The sequence below is a fragment of the Microcebus murinus genome, chromosome 16 (genome assembly GCF_040939455.1).
Source record: "Microcebus murinus isolate Inina chromosome 16, M.murinus_Inina_mat1.0, whole genome shotgun sequence".
NCBI lineage: Eukaryota > Metazoa > Chordata > Mammalia > Primates > Cheirogaleidae > Microcebus > Microcebus murinus.
The window spans coordinates 991367-1010124 of record NC_134119.1 but is presented as its reverse complement, the minus strand read 5'-3'; the positions used below and the strand labels follow the sequence as shown (position 1 = coordinate 1010124).

At 47.2% G+C, this 18758-nt stretch overlaps 1 protein-coding gene across 4 annotated transcripts in view; it reads right to left on the bottom strand.

Annotated features, from left to right (window-relative positions):
* The window catches only part of DIDO1 (death inducer-obliterator 1), a 56610-nt gene extending 37916 nt beyond the window's left edge, over positions 1-18694 (bottom strand). The window contains exon 1 of one of the 4 annotated variants that reach the window (XM_020281736.2): positions 18528-18694. The gene's annotated coding sequence lies outside the window, so the exon portion shown is untranslated. Of the gene's footprint in view, positions 1-8498; positions 11019-18527 lie in introns of those variants that run through there. The other 3 variants (XM_020281738.2, XM_012772924.3, XM_076010811.1) reach the window with 3 other exon arrangements.
* Between the last annotated feature and the right edge of the window lie 64 nt (positions 18695-18758).

The following is an 18758-nucleotide window of genomic DNA, read 5'->3' as shown; positions in this document are numbered from 1 at the left end:
AAAAAAAAAAAAAAAAAAAAAAAAAAAAAAAAAAAAAAATACTGTCAGTTGCTTTCCTTGAGACTCACATAATTAACTGTGGAGAAAATATCTGCCAAATACTGAGTCTGCAACTGCCATCGTCTGTTGCTCTGTCAAGGACAGACGGTGCGCCCTGAGAAGGTGGCTGGCCTGGCTCCCAACCCAGCCCACAGGGCTCTGCCTGGAGACAGCTGCTCCATGTGTACTTGGCATTTCATCACAGGCAAAGTTAAACAGATGTGTATTTGAGGGTTGAGATAATAAAATTAACAATATTCACTGCTCCGTAAGGACAGTCTTAGGGAAGCTGGTATGTTTTAAACATGCAGTGCACATGGTGAAGGGCACAAGGTTCCAGTGCTTCAATCTGCCTTTGCTCCGATGGTACAAGAGTCAAATTTGGGAGAAACGGCTCATGGTGTTTGACTATTGTTACGGGAATCGTTTTGACCCCTTAGCCCCAGAAAAGGTATCTGGACTACCCCGACATGGGTCCAAGGAAGAGAACTTGGAGAACTTTCATAACATGTCATTTATGCTAGCTTAAGAATACACCAGATATGTGTGCAAAGCAATGATACATACCCATGCTTCAGATAAGAGACTTCAAGCATTTCCTTCCACAAACATATTCTGTAATAACCTCTAAATTTTCCCTTCAGATCCCCTAACTCATCAAAATGTTATGCTTTCAGCAGTGAATTTCTTTAAAATGAAATAAAAAAAAAAAACCCAAAAAACAGCCTGAGCAATATAGTAGGATCCCATTTCTTAACAAACAAACAAAAAAAGCCAGGTGTGGTGGTGTGCACCTGAGGTGGGAGGATCCCTGTAGCCCAGGTTCCAATTTTCAGAACATGTCACCCCCAGGAAAACAGCTAACTTCTAAAGCAAACAGTAATGTGAAAAAGGTATTGCAGCCACTAGTGGCTCACACCTGCAGTCCCAGCATTGAGAGAGGCAGGAGGATCGCTCAGAGGTCAGAAGCTAGAGACCAGCCTCAGCAAGAGCAAAACCCCATCTCTATTAAAAATAGAAAAACTTAGCCAGTCCTGGAGGCAGGTGTCTGTAGTCCCACCTACTTCAAAGGCTGAGGCAGGAGGATGCTTGAGCCCAGGAGTTTAAGGTTGCTGTGAGCTAGGCTGATGCCAAGGAGTAGCCTGGGTGACACTGAGACTGTCTCAAAAAAAAAAAAAAAAAAATAGATAATGTGCAAACACATATTTTGCTCCACCTGGTAGCAAAATTTTGTGTTTCTTCAAACCTCACTTTCCCCTGAAACAATATTCATTTAATTTTGAAACAATTCTAACCTGTCAGAAATTATATCTAATGCTACAATTAAAAAATCTCATTATTTTGGACTTTGCTGACTCAGAATTTTTGTTAATTCTGACAGGCTAAGCCAAAGTTTACATTTATTTATATTTTGTCTATTAAGAGTCTCCCATTTTAGCAATCCTTTTGTTATGCGGATGCGGAAGGGCTGAAAAGATGTTGACTAAAAGTCCTTTACACGATCAAAAATTAAAGATAGATTACCCAATAAAAGTCTTTTACACCTCAGTTTTCATAAAGCAAATAGTCATTAACAAGACTGTGCCATTTCGGACAACATCCCTGCCACCAGCTGTCCTGTCTACATAACAGGCCGCCCACATCGTCTGCAGCTGCAAACACTGCAACTTGGCTCAGAAGCAGGGAGCTTTGGGCTGGCAGGGTAAGAAACCCAATTTTCATTTATTTTAATATCTATACAGAATCTGACTCACTTGCATAAATTACATTTAAATCTTTCAGATGATAAATTCAAAATTTTGCTGCCTACCAAATAACGCTATCATTAAAATTATCCTGATGAAGCTGAGGTGCCACAACACAGTAAGCTTCCCACATGAAAAATTCAGAGAAATTTTTGTTTTAAGTTTGTTTTGTTTTAAATTCAGAGAAATTTTGTTGTTTTAAGTTTCTTAGTTACTTCTGCTTTACAGCGATGTGGAGACAAAAACAAAACTTGTTACTGAAAACCCTGCAGAACCAGCGCCCAGCCACAGGCTCACACCGACCCCTCAGTTTCCCTCTATCCAGTTTTTGGTACAAAACACAGGCTTGTGATGTCAGGGGGCAACTGAGATGAGACGTTTCAACTTTCCAAATGAGTGCCACGAACCAGACACAGTCACATGAATTCATTACCAAGGTTAAGAAGGAAAAGAAGTGAGGCTTTTACTCTTCTCTATCTAAGGGTTGGGCACAAAGCCTCCTAAACTGCCACTTTTGATGGGCTCCCCCACCTTTTTCATTGAAAACGAAAATACGGTTTCAAACACTGTCCAAAAGACTTCACAATCGTGTATTCCAGAGTTACCGTCACACTTATCATAAAAGGTCACCACCAGGGTCTTACTGGTGACTGCAACGTACAGGTAAGTCCTTGTCCTCATTAAGAAACCTCCATATGGCCGGGCGCGGTGGCTCACACCTGTAATCCTAGCACTCTGGGAGGCCGAGGCAGGCAGATCGTTTGAGCTCAGGAGTTCAAGACCAGCCTGAGCAAGAGTGAGGCCCCCGTCTCTATTAAAAATAGAAAGAAATTAGCCGAATAACTAAAAATATATAGAAAAAATTAGCCAGGCATGGTGGCGCATGCCTGTAGTCCCAGCTACTCAGGAGGCTGAGGCAGGAGGATCACTTGAGCCCAGGAGTTTGAGGTTGCTGTGAGCTAGGCTGACGCCACGGCACTCTAGCCTGGGCAACAGAGTGAGACTATCTCAAAAAAAAAAAGAAAAAGAAAAAGAAATGTCCATATGCAGCGCATTTGATGCCTATGTCAGGTTCGCAAGGGCGCTGAGTTGAGGTGGGACGTTCAGAGGGCACCCACGTGTCCTTTCCAGGACAGCACTGCCCACAAAGGCCAGGTCACCCCTGCTGGGTACCTCAGGGCCTGCTTCCTCTCCAGTACATCGGTGTTGGTTACGGTTTAAATCATTGTCCCTGCCAGCACCCAGGAGCTTGTCCCAGTGTACTCCCCTTGGTCCAAAACACCAGAGACTTGCATAAATTCCACAGCCGCAAGTACAGGTTACCCGCAGGTCTGCCCCCCCTTCGCTGCTGCAGCGGTTACGGTTAAGGATCCAGTGAGAGGCTGTGTACGACTGTCTCACCGCACTTTGAGAGACAAGGATGCATTGAAACATCTTTACCAGTGACAACAAATCAGACTTTTTCCACACTTTTCCCCAACTGCCTGTAGTTGACCAATAAAAATAGTTAAAGACATGGCCTATCTTCCTAAAAGTAATCCATTTCCCCAGGTGTTCGGAGTCAATTATTTTTAAACTAATTTCTCAATAAGAGTGTTACTGAGAGCAGTGGTTCTCAAGGGGTGGTCCAGGGGCCCTTTTAGGAGGTCCCCAAGGTCAAAGCTGTTGGCACACTAAGATGTTATATGCCTTGTCCACCACCACTCTCAGAAGTATATGATAGAGTTTTCCAAAAGCTAAATGACTAGAATATTACAGCTTGAATACAGAAGCAGATGTGCGAATCCAGCTGTTGTCAGTTAAGTCAGATTAGTAAAAACATAAAACAATGCCACCTTTCTCATTAAATTGTTTTGGTCCTGGAAAATGGTTCCTACAAAATGTCATTTATGTTAATATGTAATGACTTGCTACTTTAAATGAAGGTATTAAAAATGAATAAAAAATTTAAATGACTCATTTTTAATGTCAAATATGGTGAGTATTGATAGATATAAACAAATAAACAAAAGCTCTTTGGGGTCATGAGTAATTTTTAGGAGTGCAAAGAGCTCCTGAGTTCAAAAGTCTGAGAATGGCTGGCACAGAGCAGAGCTTTCCCCTATGGTGGCTCCTCCAAGAGTCAAGAGAAATCCCATTGCCCTTCCCACTCAGCCAGGACCAGAAAGACAGTGGCAAGTACTGCTTCAGCATTTGATTTTTCCAGACACCCCTTGCCTTTTCTCATTCAGTTCATGTGATTACTGAGAAAGTAGCAATTGCCAAGTATGAAACTGACTGCCACCTAGGTTCAGGTAAAGAGAATGAGGTTACACACACACACACACGTGCGCAAAAGAAAAAAAAGAAGAAAAAAAGATCAGGTGTGGTAGTGTGTACCTACAGTCCAGATACTCAGAAAGAACACTTGAGCCCAGGAGTTCAAGGCTGCAGTGAGCTATGATCTCAAGATTGTACTCCAGCCTGGGCACTTGAGACCCACACTATCTCAAAAAAAAAAAAAAAAAAAAAAAAAAAAGCCTTCTCTTACAGCATTTGCTTCTCTAGGTGAAGCTGTAACTTTTAAAGGCCATGGGGCCTTTAAAGCCACAGCCCATGGGGCAAAATTAATGCTTAAGGACCTTGGAAACTCAAGTCAAGAATTAACTTTTTATTTCAGCTCAACACTCCTTTCTTTCCCTGGGATTAGCAAAGGCCAATGCCTAGTTTTGTTTTGGGAGACAGTGGTTCAAGTTCAAGACAAAGGAGTTTCAGCATAAATAACAGGATTTTCTGCATCAATTTTTACAGATACACACACACCTGAATTTGATAGATAGTCCAGCCTAAGAAGCAACTTCCAAGTACTCGTATTATTACTGCATCCATGGGGAGAAAAGAAAGGATATTTTACTACTAAAAAAAAATGTTGTAAAAAGGAAAACACTGTCTTTAAGTTATAATCCAACAAATCCAAAGAGTATACAGCTAGGGTCCATGTGGCCTGCGTGTCTCCAGGGGCACCTCACAGGCCACTCCTCAGGGCAGGTTCACTATATTCCTGGTCCTAAAGGCTTCAGCCAGCAGTGTCCCCCCCCCACCACCACAAGATCCCTCCCTCTGCCTAGACATTTACTACCAGGGCAAGTCCTCCTCAGTTAGGCAGTTAGGCCTCAGTTAGGGGGTGGGGCTTAAGGGAGAAGGGGGTAAGAATAGAGGCTTCAATCCGAGCTCCAATGTGCACTCTTCCCCCAGCTGCACTTCCCTACCTGTGAAGCGGGGACAATACTAATCTGTTTCCTGAAAGGTTTTCTGAAACTACATGGTGTCAAGAGCCCAATCAGCACAGCACTCTGCTGGAAAGCACACCAATGGCAGGTGTCAGCTATTAAAACAAGGCTGTATTCTGCAAGGGTTTGGGGAAACAAGCCCTCCTAGATGAGTCTACTTTGACAAATATTGACCAAGAACCCACTAAGTGCTGGGCACAGGGAAGAGAGAAGGTGACCCCTGTTTTCATGGAGAGGGCAGGGAGTACTTCCCTGTGACCTAGCAGAGGTAACTGGTAAGTACACACAAATTTATGAGAGATTTTGGGTTTGTTTTACAAAGGTCACAAACTGAACACAAACTAACATCCATCATCATCAAAAAAAAAAAAAATCAAGAAACACCTATATACTGGAATTCTTTAATGCCAAAATTAAAGGACGATGAATCCCTTGGTTCACCATTCCACAGCACCTGAGCAAACAGAGCAGGTGACAAGCCAGCCAGGCAGGGGCCACATTCTCTAATGCACCCGCCAGACACACAATCAGGTCACCAACATGTGACAACTGTAATGGTGCCCTTGCTTGTGCTTTTACTTTCTATCTAGACATGCTGCTTAAATGTTCTACATACGGATTATCTTTGTAACCAAACACACTAAAGCCATCTTTGTCTTGGGGAAAAAACTGGTTTAATCTTTCTATAAAAGTATATTAAATACCACTTAAATGTCTCTATCAACAAATGAAAAACAAAACCAAGTGTCTAAGTTTGACAACCAAAGAGAGAAATATCCGCTTTACAAATTATACACACGAATTACCACCTATTAAGTTTTATAGTCATGGCTAGGGAAATCTCATTAAAATATGTACAATAACCTATTCAACTTACTCTCAAAATTACCACTCAAAAAAATAAAAGGAGGCCTTGGCAACACAGACCGTATCACACTTGGAGGCAGTGAGCTCAATTCTGACTCTCTTCTTTGCCCTCCTTCCCAATTAACATTTCCACTAACTGTTAATCATCATAACCTCTGGAATGGAACAAACATATATGATTTGATCCTAGCCACAAAGAGGCTAATATTGGACATTCACTGTCAGGACTCCACCATTAAAGAAAGCAAACTGGAGACTCCACTTAGGGAAAATTCCCTAATGGACTTCTGAGCCCACCAGAAATGAGGCCAATCACACATGTGCCACAGTGTAGGACTCAAGGGCAACAGTAAGCTGGCTTGTTGAACATGTTCAATCTTTCCTCTTTAAGAGTAAAGCCACTTGGTATCATGGGACAGGTGGTGCGTAAAAAAGGTAAAATGTGTATTGTTAGCAGAAGTATAAAACTATCAGGACCTGGCACAGCTGACAAATAAATACTACAGAAAAACCACTCCCTTGGGCTGCCCAGAATTGACTTGAGGGGAATTGGGACTCCAAGACTATGGGGAAGACTTACAGTATCAACAGTGGGACCTGCAAACTTCACCAGAGAGAACGGCACTCAAAGTACCCATTCCAATCTCTCCCTCCTCACCTGAAGACAACCCTGTCCACCCTTTAAGACCCAACTGAACCACCTGGCAATGACACTTGTCCTCACTCAGCCATTGTGATGCCCTCACACTGTTTGCCAGGGAAGAAAGCAGTAACCATAGCACCAGTCAGGGGCAGTCAACTGCACAACTTCGTATTTTACCTGTGCCCTTTCTTATCACAACACAACTCACTTTGCCTGAAATAGCCTGAATTTAATCAACTACTAAAAATAGACGGCTTTTGGTGGAAAGCCACAAGAAAATTAAAAATACAAATTATTCTAAAACAAAACAGGGAGCAACTTACACATGAAACTCTGTTAAAACAAGTCTGCATGGCGGAGCACGGTAGCTCACGCCTGTAAATCCTAGCACTCTGAGAGGCCAAGGCGGGCAGATAGCTGAAGGTCAGGAGTTCGAAACCAGCCTGAGCAAGAGCGAGACCCCATCTCTACTATAAATAGAAATAAATTAATTGGCCAACTAAAAATATATAGAAAAAATTAGCCGGGCATGGTGGCACATGCCTGTCGTCCCAGCTACTCGGGAGGCAGAGGCAGAAGGATCACTTGAGCCCAGGAGTTTGAGGTTGCTGTGAGCTAGGCTAGGCTGACGCCACTGCACTCTAGCCCAGGCAACAAAGAGAGACTGTCTCAAAAAAAAAAAAAAAAAAAAAAAAAAAAAGTCTGCACGAACAGACTATTTCCCATGCACACAACAAGCAGGAAAGCTAAAATGCTTGGACCACACATTAGGCATGAAGTTTCACAGCAAGGCTGGGTCTGGGTCTTCCTAGGTGACACTTCTGAGATTTCTACAGTGTTTAAAATGGTAAAATAGTGGACTAGTTACAGAGACAAATATGTAAATACACACCTACCCAAAGTGTCATTGAAGAGCTCTAGGCTCCAGGGTACATGAGTTGGCAAAACTCAATTTAAAGGAAGGAGCTGGAATAAGCTCTCAAGTTCCCCACTAACAACCTCTCCAGCAGGACTGGAACAGGAGCCTTCTTGGTCACTGCTGTATCCCTCCATTTAACACAGAATGCAATAAACATTCCCGGAATAAACCAAGGTACGTATTTACTTCCTTGAAATGCATGGGGTAAAGCATTTTTCTTGGAAGCTTATTTTGGCCAGGGCATATGTGGCCCTGGGGAAACCACGGAACGTGGTGGGTACCACGAGGCTACGTGAACACACTGACACGACCTTCACACTTGCCTCTTCCTCCAGGCTCAAACCTCATTCCATAGCCATGCAGGTGACTCGGATGTCACCCTCTGCGGCCCACGCACAGTTAAGAGTAACTTCAGTAACTCCTAACCCTCGTTACTACCCAAGGCCCAAACTCTCAGCTCGCCCATCGAGGCGCCTCGAACTGAGGCCGAGCCGCGGAGGCGGCGCGGGGCAGGGCCCCAAGCCCGGGTGGCCCCTTTCTGCTTCCAGGGCTACTGGAGGATGAAATGCGTCACAAATGTGGCCAGTGTTCGTCAAACTAACGCACGACTCGTTAAAAAACTAAAACCCAGCGCGGTGAGGCTAGTACACACCGTCCTCTGGGGACGCGACGCAGGCCTTCCGCGAGCTCCCCGGCCCCGCACGCCAGGGCGCGCCCCTCCCCGAGACCGCGGGGATGGCTGGAGGGCCGGGCGGGCCCAAACCCGGCCGGAGCCCGACCCCCCAGCCGGCTTGGCAAGGCTCCCCGCTCCGGCCCCACCGCCCGCCCGCGTCGAGTCCCCGCCCCGCGCCCCCGCCCGCCGCCGCCATCTTCTCGGCGGGAGCGGCCCGCGCGGGCTCCGTGGCTCTCGGCGGCCGGGCACCGGCGCCTGCCCCACCCACCTGCCCGCTCGCTCACTCGCTCGCCCGCCCGTGCGGCCCGCGCAACGGCCGCCCCTCCGCCGGGACGCCACTTACCGCGGGCCGCAGGCCTCTAGGGTCTCGCAGCCATTTCCTCCAAACGCCGCGGAGCGGACTGGAGGCCACCGAGACGCCGCGGGGCTAGAGCGGCGCCCTCGCGCGGCGGGAGGAGGAACGAGGCGGCCACCGAGACGCTGCGGGCCTAGAGCGGCGCCCCTCGCGCATGCGCCCGCCGCCCATATTGGCGCTCCGGACCTGCGCCGTTTGCCCGCACCGGCCAGCTTCCCGCCTGGTTTCCCGAACCCAAGGAGGAAAGCTGAGGCGGGGCCCTCGGCGGCATCTCTGGGAACGGCTCGGCAGGGCGCGGGCGGAGCGTTGAGTGCAGCCCCTCTAACCCCTCTAGGGGCTGCACTTTGGCCAGGCCTTCACTGCTGCCCGGCTCGGTGGGACCGGGGAGCTCCTGGGAAGAGGATGAAGGAAGAGAAGGCCTGGTTTTTCTCTTCTCCGGACTGCACGTCTCAAACTCCGGGCCCCCCACGGGGAGGCGGATGGCCCCAAATCTCTACCTCACTGCACTCACAACTACTGACCCAGCAAAGAAATGCACCGGCGTATTTGCCCACAGCTCTGGAGGGACCGATTAGACATTTGCTCTCAGGAGCAGAAAGTGGGGTCCGGCGGGTGTTGGGCCTTCCACTTGGGTTTTCTTCAGTTCACTCAATACTAACTAGGGTGACACCCCACCACCCGTCTGTGTCTCCAGATACCTCGGGAAACATTGGGATGGGGGGAAGCAGCTGCTGCCTTGAGGCACCCTGGTCACTGGCCATGGCGTGCTCCCCTGCGCCCCCACCTCGGGAACAGCCACACACTCCCTAGAAGCTGGGACCCTCTAGCCTCTGGTGTCAGCTCCTGGCAAAGAACAAAAAGATGTCCAGAGTGCAGTAAAGCCTCTGCGCTGCTTCCACACACGAACCAGGCAGGGGCTTTGGGGCAGGTGTTCCTTTTACTAAACATCTCTAAAGATTACAAGGCCTGCCAGTTTCTGAGACCGTCAGTTTTCTTTTAAAGGAAAACACAGCTTGCTCCTGCTGGTGTGATTCTAACCTAATAGAACCTGGCAAGGATGGGCTCGACACTCTTCCCTCTTGCTTGTGTCTGCAGGTTGAGAAAAGAGGCGTTTGCCCTCAGATATTGTGTAAAGTTTAGAAACCAGAGAGATGGGGTCGAGACCAGCTTGCATGGTGTGATTTCGGGCAAGCAGTCTAAAACGGGGCTCACGTGCTGGGATGAAGACCACAGGAGGCCTCCCTGCAAGGGGCTAAGTGGACTTGGTATGGGGGAACCTCTACCCAACTCTTTGGCTGAGAATCTTTAAATGAAGTAAAAAACAGCAAATTCTTTCTGTCAGAAGGTGAGCTTTAAAAGATTTTAACTCTCAAGTGCAGTTTCAGGCTGGGCATGAAAGATGAAAAGGCACTGAGGGAACAGAAGGGGGGATGGACCAGGAAGCACTGGAAAACTCAGACTAGAAAAGCAGGTGGACAGAGGGGAAGGCTAAAGAGAAACGTGGGGAACAAAGGGAACCCCACCCGTCCTCACTGCAGTGCTCTATGATGCACAAGACTCAGGGCTGTTCTAAACTCGACGAGTCAGGGCTACCACTGAGCAAGAAGCTCCTGCCCCGCCACCCCCACAAGCTGGCTCTGCTTTGGAGACCTGGCCTGACTACCCACTCTGGGCTCTCTGAGGGGACTGTTGATGTCAGTGCTCTGTCCCAGTTTAACTGCAGTAACTCCAGCGAGTTGCTCCCCCAGGTAAAAAGGGAATTTGGAAGATTGAATTTGGATATTTTTTTAATTGAACTCTACTAACTAAATACTTCCTTCAAAACTTTACTTCCTCCTAAACTTACTTTGCAAGTAAAACCCAGAAAAGGAAACAATTGGTCTCCAGTGGTCTCAAGAAATTCTTCCGTAAATATCCCCAATCCATAAACAAAACCCCACCAAGTATCGCCCATTTACAACAGGATGTTGTCAGAAAGGCAGGAATAGGCCAAGAGAGCTCCGACAGGAAGCTTGATAGGTGGTCGGGTGTGTGTGGGGGGGGACGCCACGGGGTGTAAATAGTACATTTGTACTCCAGTTTCTGCCACCCCCACCCATGGAGAAAATTTAGGCGGAGTTTATACAAGTGTAATCTGGGAAACTCAAAAATTCTTTCAAAAAACTGCTTCCCGCGTTCACCCCCTTCATTGGAACTCAGGGTTCTGAGCAGAATACAGTGATCCCAAAATGAAAGAAAGTACTAAGACGAAAGCACTCAAGCTGGCAGCCTACTTTATTTCGGTTTCACTACAACCCCGTCAAAGGGAAGATTCTGCACATTCTCTTAGAACAATGTGACCCGGGCGGCCCCCACGGGGCACCCTAGTTGTTGGCACTGGGAATTCAAAGGGATGTGGCCTGGGGACTCTAGGCCACTGCCTTCCAGGGGCGTTGGGGTGTGGACACAGTAAAGGAGCACAAAGGGGATGTGGGGGCACTGGGGGAGGTGGGACAGAAGAGGAAGGAAGGCGAGGGGAGGCCAAAGGGGGAGAACTAGCACTGGTCGGAATGCGGCCTCAGCCTTGGACCCGCTCGGCTCCACCTCCCAGGCCTAGCACGCAGGGAGGCACCTCCAAAGGATTCTTCCAGAACTTAGACAGGGTGATGGGCACAGGGCTCCACCTCTTGGCTACTCCGACCTGCCAGCTTCGAGGGTGGAGGAGGAGGAAGGACGGTGGGTGAGAGAGAGGGGAGGGAGAAAGGGAGGAGGAGGGAGACACCCTTTCTCAGGGTCGACCCTCAGCCACAGCAGGGCCTCCCTGTTCTGCTTCTCACCACTCCTGGAGCCCAGGAGCCTGGCACTCCAGGAGCACAGCCTTGAACTTCTTGTGGAATGAAAAGGTAATTATTCATATAAAATACATGCCCCATTCCCCATGAAAAAAATAAATCTAGCATTTTAATGCTCACAAAAGCTTGAACCACTGTATGTCTTTCAAGAAAGTGACGAACTTTCATTATATAAGGCCAGCTAACTTTAGATAAATCTTCCTTGCATAGTACAATCAACTTACCAATGCTGAGGGTTTCATGATCAAATTGGCTACTAACAACCCCCCCCCCCAAACCAAAAGAGAGTGAAGCACTAGTCTCGGTTGCCAATCGGATCCAGACCTAGGTCCCCAGCGGGGCCAACGTTCTGTCTGTGGATGGCCAGGATAGGCGACTCCACAGAAATCACCCACTGAATGAATTCAGTTGAATGCTGCTTAGGGACAGCCCATGGCAGAACCCAGGGGCAATGGGATAGTTACAGGGAACTGGCAGGACAGAAAAAGGCCAGAAATCAAAACAAAAAAACTCAAGGAAAATCTTAGGATTGGAAGTTAAACTTCGTGTTCCATCCCGAATACCTATAGAAAGTCAACTGTAGAATGCGATGGAGTGTTCAAAGCAGCAAATGAGAACCACACCAATGTTCTCTTTTAGACAAAGGAATAAAATGAATAGGAAAAGGGGAGAGAAATAAGACGGGGGAAGGGAGTCCCCTCCAATAATGCTGTTCCAAACAATTCATACATGTTGAATTTTTGTAGCTGGCATTAGAGATAGTGACTTATCATTTGAACAACATTATTAGAAACCTATGCTACAACTAACTTTTCTTTTACTTATTAAAGTAACAAGGGAGGGATCTTTGGTCACTTTAGCCTCTTTAAGTTACCCCAGACAAAGCAGCTATGAATTTAAGACAATACATACAAACAAGGCAAAAAGAACTGCATGAAACAGGGAATTTAACCTAATGTACATGTGCTAGTCTCAGTTCTACCACTTTCCAGAGATCTTTGGACAGAAAGAATGACCTGATGTATTTTATATCCCCTGACATAATAAAACCCTAGTTTTGTTACCTAAACAAGAGTGAACACAATATAGAGCCATGCTTATTAGTCCTACCACTGAGAATGTTTGTTACTCTGAGATGTCTTAAGTTGACCCTTTGAATTCAGTGAAAAGTAAATAAAACCCACTTCAGGAGAAATATTTTAATATGTACAAGACATTAAAACTGTATTTCCTATCTGATTGGTTTTATCTCTTAACCATATTTAAAGGAACACATCAAAAAAGAAAGCCAAAACAAACAAACAAACAAACAATGCCTTTCACAGATTTTGACAGAAGAGCAGTTTAAGAGTGAAGCAGTGGTGCCCAGATAGGCCATTCACCTTGACAGGCTGATTACACCACAAAACATATAGCAGAGAAAAAGGGAAAAGTACACATGCAGACGACTGAATTCCTAGGCCTGCTGGTGGGCATAAGGAGGAAGACGGAGATGTCCCTGAGGTCAGAGGGTGACCAAATCCAACAGAGTTCCAGAGTGAAGGGGCAGGGCACCCTGGGGTGTGGGACTAAACTGTGTACAGGCTACAATTAAGATTCTTTTCTTAAATGAAAATACTTAAAAAGTGAAAGATCTTTTGAAGTCAAGTCTAAACAATGACCTTTCAGAATTAGAACTTGTCCAGAATAATCAATTACTGTTCCTACCTAGTTCACAAAAACAAAATGGTGACATTGATAAGGCACATACTGGAGTAAAGGCTGAGCATCCAAAGGATACCCAAAAGGGAAGTTCAGTAAGTTACCCTTCCCATACCAGAACCTTTTTTTTTGAGACAGAGTCTCACTCTGTTGCCCGGGCTAGAGTGCCATGGCATCAGCCTAGCTCGCAGCAACCTCAAACTCCTGGGCTCAAGCAATCCTTCTGCCTCAGCCTCCCAAGTAGCTGGAACTACAGGCATGTGCCACCATGCCCGGCTAATTTTTTATATATATTTTTAGCTGTCCAGCTAATTTCTTTCTATTTTTTTTTTTTTTTTTTGAGACAGAGTCTCACTTTGTTGCCCAGGCTAGAGTGAGTGCCGTGGCGTCAGCCTGGCTCACAGCAACCTCAATCTCCTGGGCTCAGCGATCCTACTGCCTCAGCCTCCCGAGTAGCTGGGACTACAGGCATGCGCCACCATGCCCGGCTAATTTTTTGTATATATGTTTTTAGTTGGTCAATTAATTTCTTTCTATTTTTGGTAGAGACGGGGTCTCGCTCAGGCTGGTTTTGAACTCCTGACCTTGAGCGATCCGCCCGCCTCAGCCTCCCAAAGTGCTAGGATTACAGGCGTGAGCCACAAAGTGCTAGGATTACAGGTGTGAGCCACCGCGCCCGGGGCCTCTTTCTATTTTTAGTAGAGACTGGGTCTCATTATTGCTCAGGCTAGTTTCGAACTCCTGACCTTGAGCAATCTGCCCGCCTCAGCCTCCCACAGTGCTAGGATTACAGGTGTGAGCCACCACGCCAGGCCCAGAATCTTTTTTGAGTTCCAAACTGAAATGCTTCTAAAATTTAGAAATTGCCATGTTCAAAGGAGAATAAGAGCTGCACAAATCTGACTACAGAAGGCGGGAGACCAAGAATGTTGTCTTTTATAGTTCTGCAAAGAAATGAAAAATCAGACATATAAGTGTCCCCTTCCAACAGAAAAGCATTTAAAGAATAAATGTAGGCTAGGCATGGTGGCTCACGCCCGCCTGTAATCCTAGCACTCTGGAACTCAGGAGTTCCAAACCAGCCTTGAGCAAGAGCAAGACCCCGTCTCTACTAAAAGTAGAAAGAAATTATCTGGACAACTAAAAATATGAATAGAAAAAATTAGCCGGGCGTGGTGGTGCATTGCCTGTAGTCCCAGCTACTAGGAAGGCTGAGGCAGGAGGATCACTTGAGCTCAGGAGTTTGAGGTTGCTGTGAGTGAGGCTGATCCCATGGCACTCTAGCCTGGGCAACAGAGTGAGACTCTGTCTCAAAAAAAAAAAAAAAAAAAGAGTAAATGTAAGAGGGTTTTAAGTGGAAGACAAAAAGCAAAACAACAGCCTCATCTTTATCTAGCACATCTACCTTCCAGACATTTGACCACAACAGCTGCCATCCCTAAAACATATAGACCTAGCTGTCCATACATATATGTTTGTACATATAAACTTACACACTTTTATTAATTTAAATAAAAAAGAAAAGTCAGTGCTCACTTTGGCAGCACATATACTAAAACTGGAACCATACATAGAAGATTAGGGGGGGTAAACTCACAACTAAAGTGGTGAGCAATGTAAAGGGGGAAGGGCATGCCTCTACACCCCCCCACACCCTCACACCCCCCGCTAGAGACAGGCAATAATATAAAATGTAACCAAAATGTTTGTACCCTCATAATACCCTGAAATAAATAAATTAAAAAAAGGGTCAAATCCAAGTTAATAAGTGTCTATCAAATCCTGACCAGCCAGGTCCTAAGGGCATCACTAAAGTCAATATATGAACTAACAGATAAACAGTGTGTTGACCAGGTCCACTGCTCCTCAGTAGTCTGTCTTGACTCTCCTACTGGTCTGCAACAGCAGGACTATATCACACACCCCAACATTTGTTTCAGTTTAAAGTATGCTAGAGACAGTTTATGTCTTAACCTCAGCAGGAGTCAAAGGTTTTTAAAAAAGAAAAAAGAAATCAAGAAAAACAGAACTCTTGTAATTACCCAATCAAACTTAAGACATTCAGTGCTTTCTGATTTAGTAATATAATCCAGAAAGGGAAATAAAACCAGGCAAACGGGGGAGGGGGTGTGGAAGGACAACCATATTAAAACAATCCCTAGTAACAATGTTTCCCAGTGTCTGGGTTGCCATAGACACTTGATATCAAAATATATGTGGCACTACTAAATGAAATTCTTCCTTACTCTAACGTCTTCTCTAAGAAATTTTTTAAAAATATCGTGAAAAGCTAAGTCTATGAAAATTGGAGTCTAAGTATTTCTACCTACTTGTGCTAACGATTCTGAGCAGCAACAACTGACAGGTTTATAAATAATTCTGAAAAACTGGGTTTGTTTTAACCTCTTTGAAAGCCAGGAGGCTCCAGTTTGGGTGTGTGTTTGGGGGTGTATGATTTTATGCTTTTGAGTTTTGAGAAAACAAAAACATCCACCATAATAAGGTAGTTTTGTAGAACATGGCTGATGTCCTGGTTTTTGAACACTCTAGGATTTGAATAAAAGCATTCTACTTTATTCTCAAAATGCTTTTCCCTTTTTAAAAACTCATAAATGTTTTAAGACTAATATACCTTTAGCACCACTCTTTTAAAGAACTGTTACTCTCTTTCAAAATAAAACAACTTCTCAAGTTCAAAGCCACTGCCACGCCTGCAGAACAGCAGAAGCTCTGACCACCTGGCTGCTGACCCTGGCCAACTGTGCTGTCAGGCCAGTGGCTTCCCTCTTCCATGGGCTCACCAGGAAGTTCAACCAGTGAATGAGCCCACCAGCTGAAACACTGGTCAACTTGGTCGCTGCCCTACAACCTTGGTGCCCCTGCATGCTGGGGTCTTCAGGGCTCTGGCTGGGCTGCTCTCCTCCATCTTCTCTCCATACACTCCCCATGGAGACCTCATGCCCACATGGCAGTGGTTACCTTTATCTCTGCCTGGATCTGGGTCCATTCATTCATTCACCTGCTACCCTGGCATCTCCACTTGGATGCCTCCGATGCACCTCAAAACCTAAAGCATTTGAAAATGAGCTCAGGACTTCTGAGGCTCCCCCCTCAATTCAGACTCTTCTCTGGTGTTCCCTATTCAGACAATGGGTCCATCCCATAAGCCCAAAGACCCGAGCCAGAAGTCTAGATATTACCCTTGACCCTCCAGACTCTACCTTAGCCCCCTCACCTGTTGCCGCAGTGTTTGGGGGGACCCAGGCACTGCTCACTTCTCTGCATATCTGCTGTGTGGCCCTAACCACTCCTGATAGCCTTAGACACACTAGTTGTCTCACCTCACCCCTTTCATCGGAAACAAATGTATTCCATTCTCACTACGTCACTCAACTTCTTGCTCTGTCACTAGTGACTGTCAAATGGTGTTGAACTTAATCCACTCGTCACCTCTATGCCCTTTCTCGGAATAGACTGTGGTAATCAACTCTCCAGTCCAGCCCTCATCCTTCCCTTGAGCTTTAGGTGCACTGCACAGGCATCTCCAGATCAGCAGGGCACATACTGAACCCAACTTTTCTCCCTTTTTCCCACCCTCATCACCATCATTTGCAGTAGTGCCGCCGCCTAATCAGCCAGGGCCCACATCTGAGCTCGTTCTAGACTTCTCCCCTTAGCTCCTACAGACTGTCAGTCACTGCTCTCTCCCTCCTAAGTGAAGAACTCCCCTTTTCTATTTTGCTACTGCTGCTTTTAGTTAAGGTCTCCATTGTCACTCACTCATCCTTTCATTTACTCAACAAATATTTACCAAACTCCTACTACTAACGAACTAGATGCTTCGCCCATAATCGGGTTTGTCCCAGCTCTCACGAAGCTTACGCTTTTATGGTGGATCTTGCCATCCTCTCAGGCATGAGTGATTTGGAACAGTGCTGAGACCTACAAAAGGATAGTTTAGGATGCCACGTGAGCATACAGGAGAGGTACTCAATCCAACTTTGTCTAGGGAAGATTCCCCAGGAAAGCCATATCTCTGTTGAGTAGGTGAGTAGGAGTTAGCCCAGGAAAGTGTTGTACACACAGGGCCCAGCTTGTGAGAGCCAAAAGATAAGACAGCTTGGTGACAGGGTGGGATTGGTGACACATTGCTAGGCTAACTTTATATAGGCAACGGGGGAGTCCCCAAAGTGTGTTAAGAGGAGGACAGAGACAATGAGAGATGGCTTTGGGAGCCATTACCCTGAGGGCCATGTGGGTTTCAGAGAGGAGTTGGCAGGACTTCTGGGAATAACATGAGTTAGGAAAACATCCTGGCAATCCGAAAAGCAAAGATGACCTCAATGTTATGGTGGAAGAGGGAGGGAAACCACGGGAAGGAGTCAGTTTCTAGGCAGGATTAAGGAAATGGAGTTAAGGAGAACTGGTAACTGGTAGGCTGCTGGGAGGAGGGGTATTGACCTATGACCCACAGGAAGGCACCGCTGAAGCCTCTTTGGACTGCAATGTTCCATTTCCTCAGGGCCCTGGCACACAGGCCTTTTGCTCCTGCTTCCCCTTGCACGCTTTTTCGTTGACATCAAAAATCTGTTTCCCATAGGGTTTAGTAGTTGGCAAACAATGTTATTACTGACATGTACTGCATCTGCACGTTAGGCAGATGTGTATCAAAACTTTGTACCTGCAGATTTAGCTCTTCCGATTAAGGAAAAATGTCCACATCCAGTCGTCACTGTGCAACCTATTTGCCGAATTAGACTTACTTTATGTGAGGAAAAGCCCGACATTATTCAATTCACTTTTAAACAACCACGCGAAACCATCTCACCCCCGACCTCTACTTCAGAAAGCCGTTCGGTGAGTTTCTCACAGGATGAAATCAGGGCCTGCCCCCCCTCAAGGACTCTAACACTTCTTCCTGAAGTGCTATCAAATTTTTCATCCTTGCTCCCCAGCAACGGAAAAATGAGACCCTGCAATCGTCTCGAAATAGCTACAAGAGATGGGTATTTGCATTCGCCCTAAGCAGACAATGTAAGCAAATGAACACGAAAACGTCCATTTAGGGCCCGAGCCGGTGCTCCTGGAGCCACTCCAGGTGCCCCGCGTGTCGCGGCCCGTCCCGAGCCGGCCGGCCGCCCGGGCGCGCCCCACAGCCAGTGGCCGCCTCCGTCTCAGCCTCGTGCCCCCGGGCCGTCCAGACCCCCGGCGCGGCCCCGGGAGGCGCCCTGAGGGCCGGCCCTTCTGGTTCCTCCTCTGGCCTCCAGTGAAGACGCGCTCCGTAACACTCGGGGGGTAAACCCACGGGACTCACTTCCACGAACAGAAAGGGGAGCTCCCGCCCGGCCCGCCCCGGCCCCTCCCTGGGCCTTGGGACGCGAGCCTCGGCAGGCCGCCAGCAGGAAGGGGACTCCCGTCTCGTCTCAGGGGCGGCCACGGGCACCGGCGCCTTTCCCCCGCCCCACCCCATCCACTCCGGCCTCACACGAACGAGAAAGGAGCTGGGACCTTCGCCTCGACTCAGTCCGAACGTCGCGATCCCAGCGCAAGGTTTCCGCACTCCGACGCCTCCGCGACAGCCATCTTGCGCAGAGGTGGGCGACGCCTTTTGACTCTCGCGCCAACCCGTAGAACGAGGACGCCGCGAGGGGAGCTCTGCGCAAGGACGGAAGCTGAAGCCCACACTTCCGGGCGGCCGCCCGCCCCGCCCCCGTCC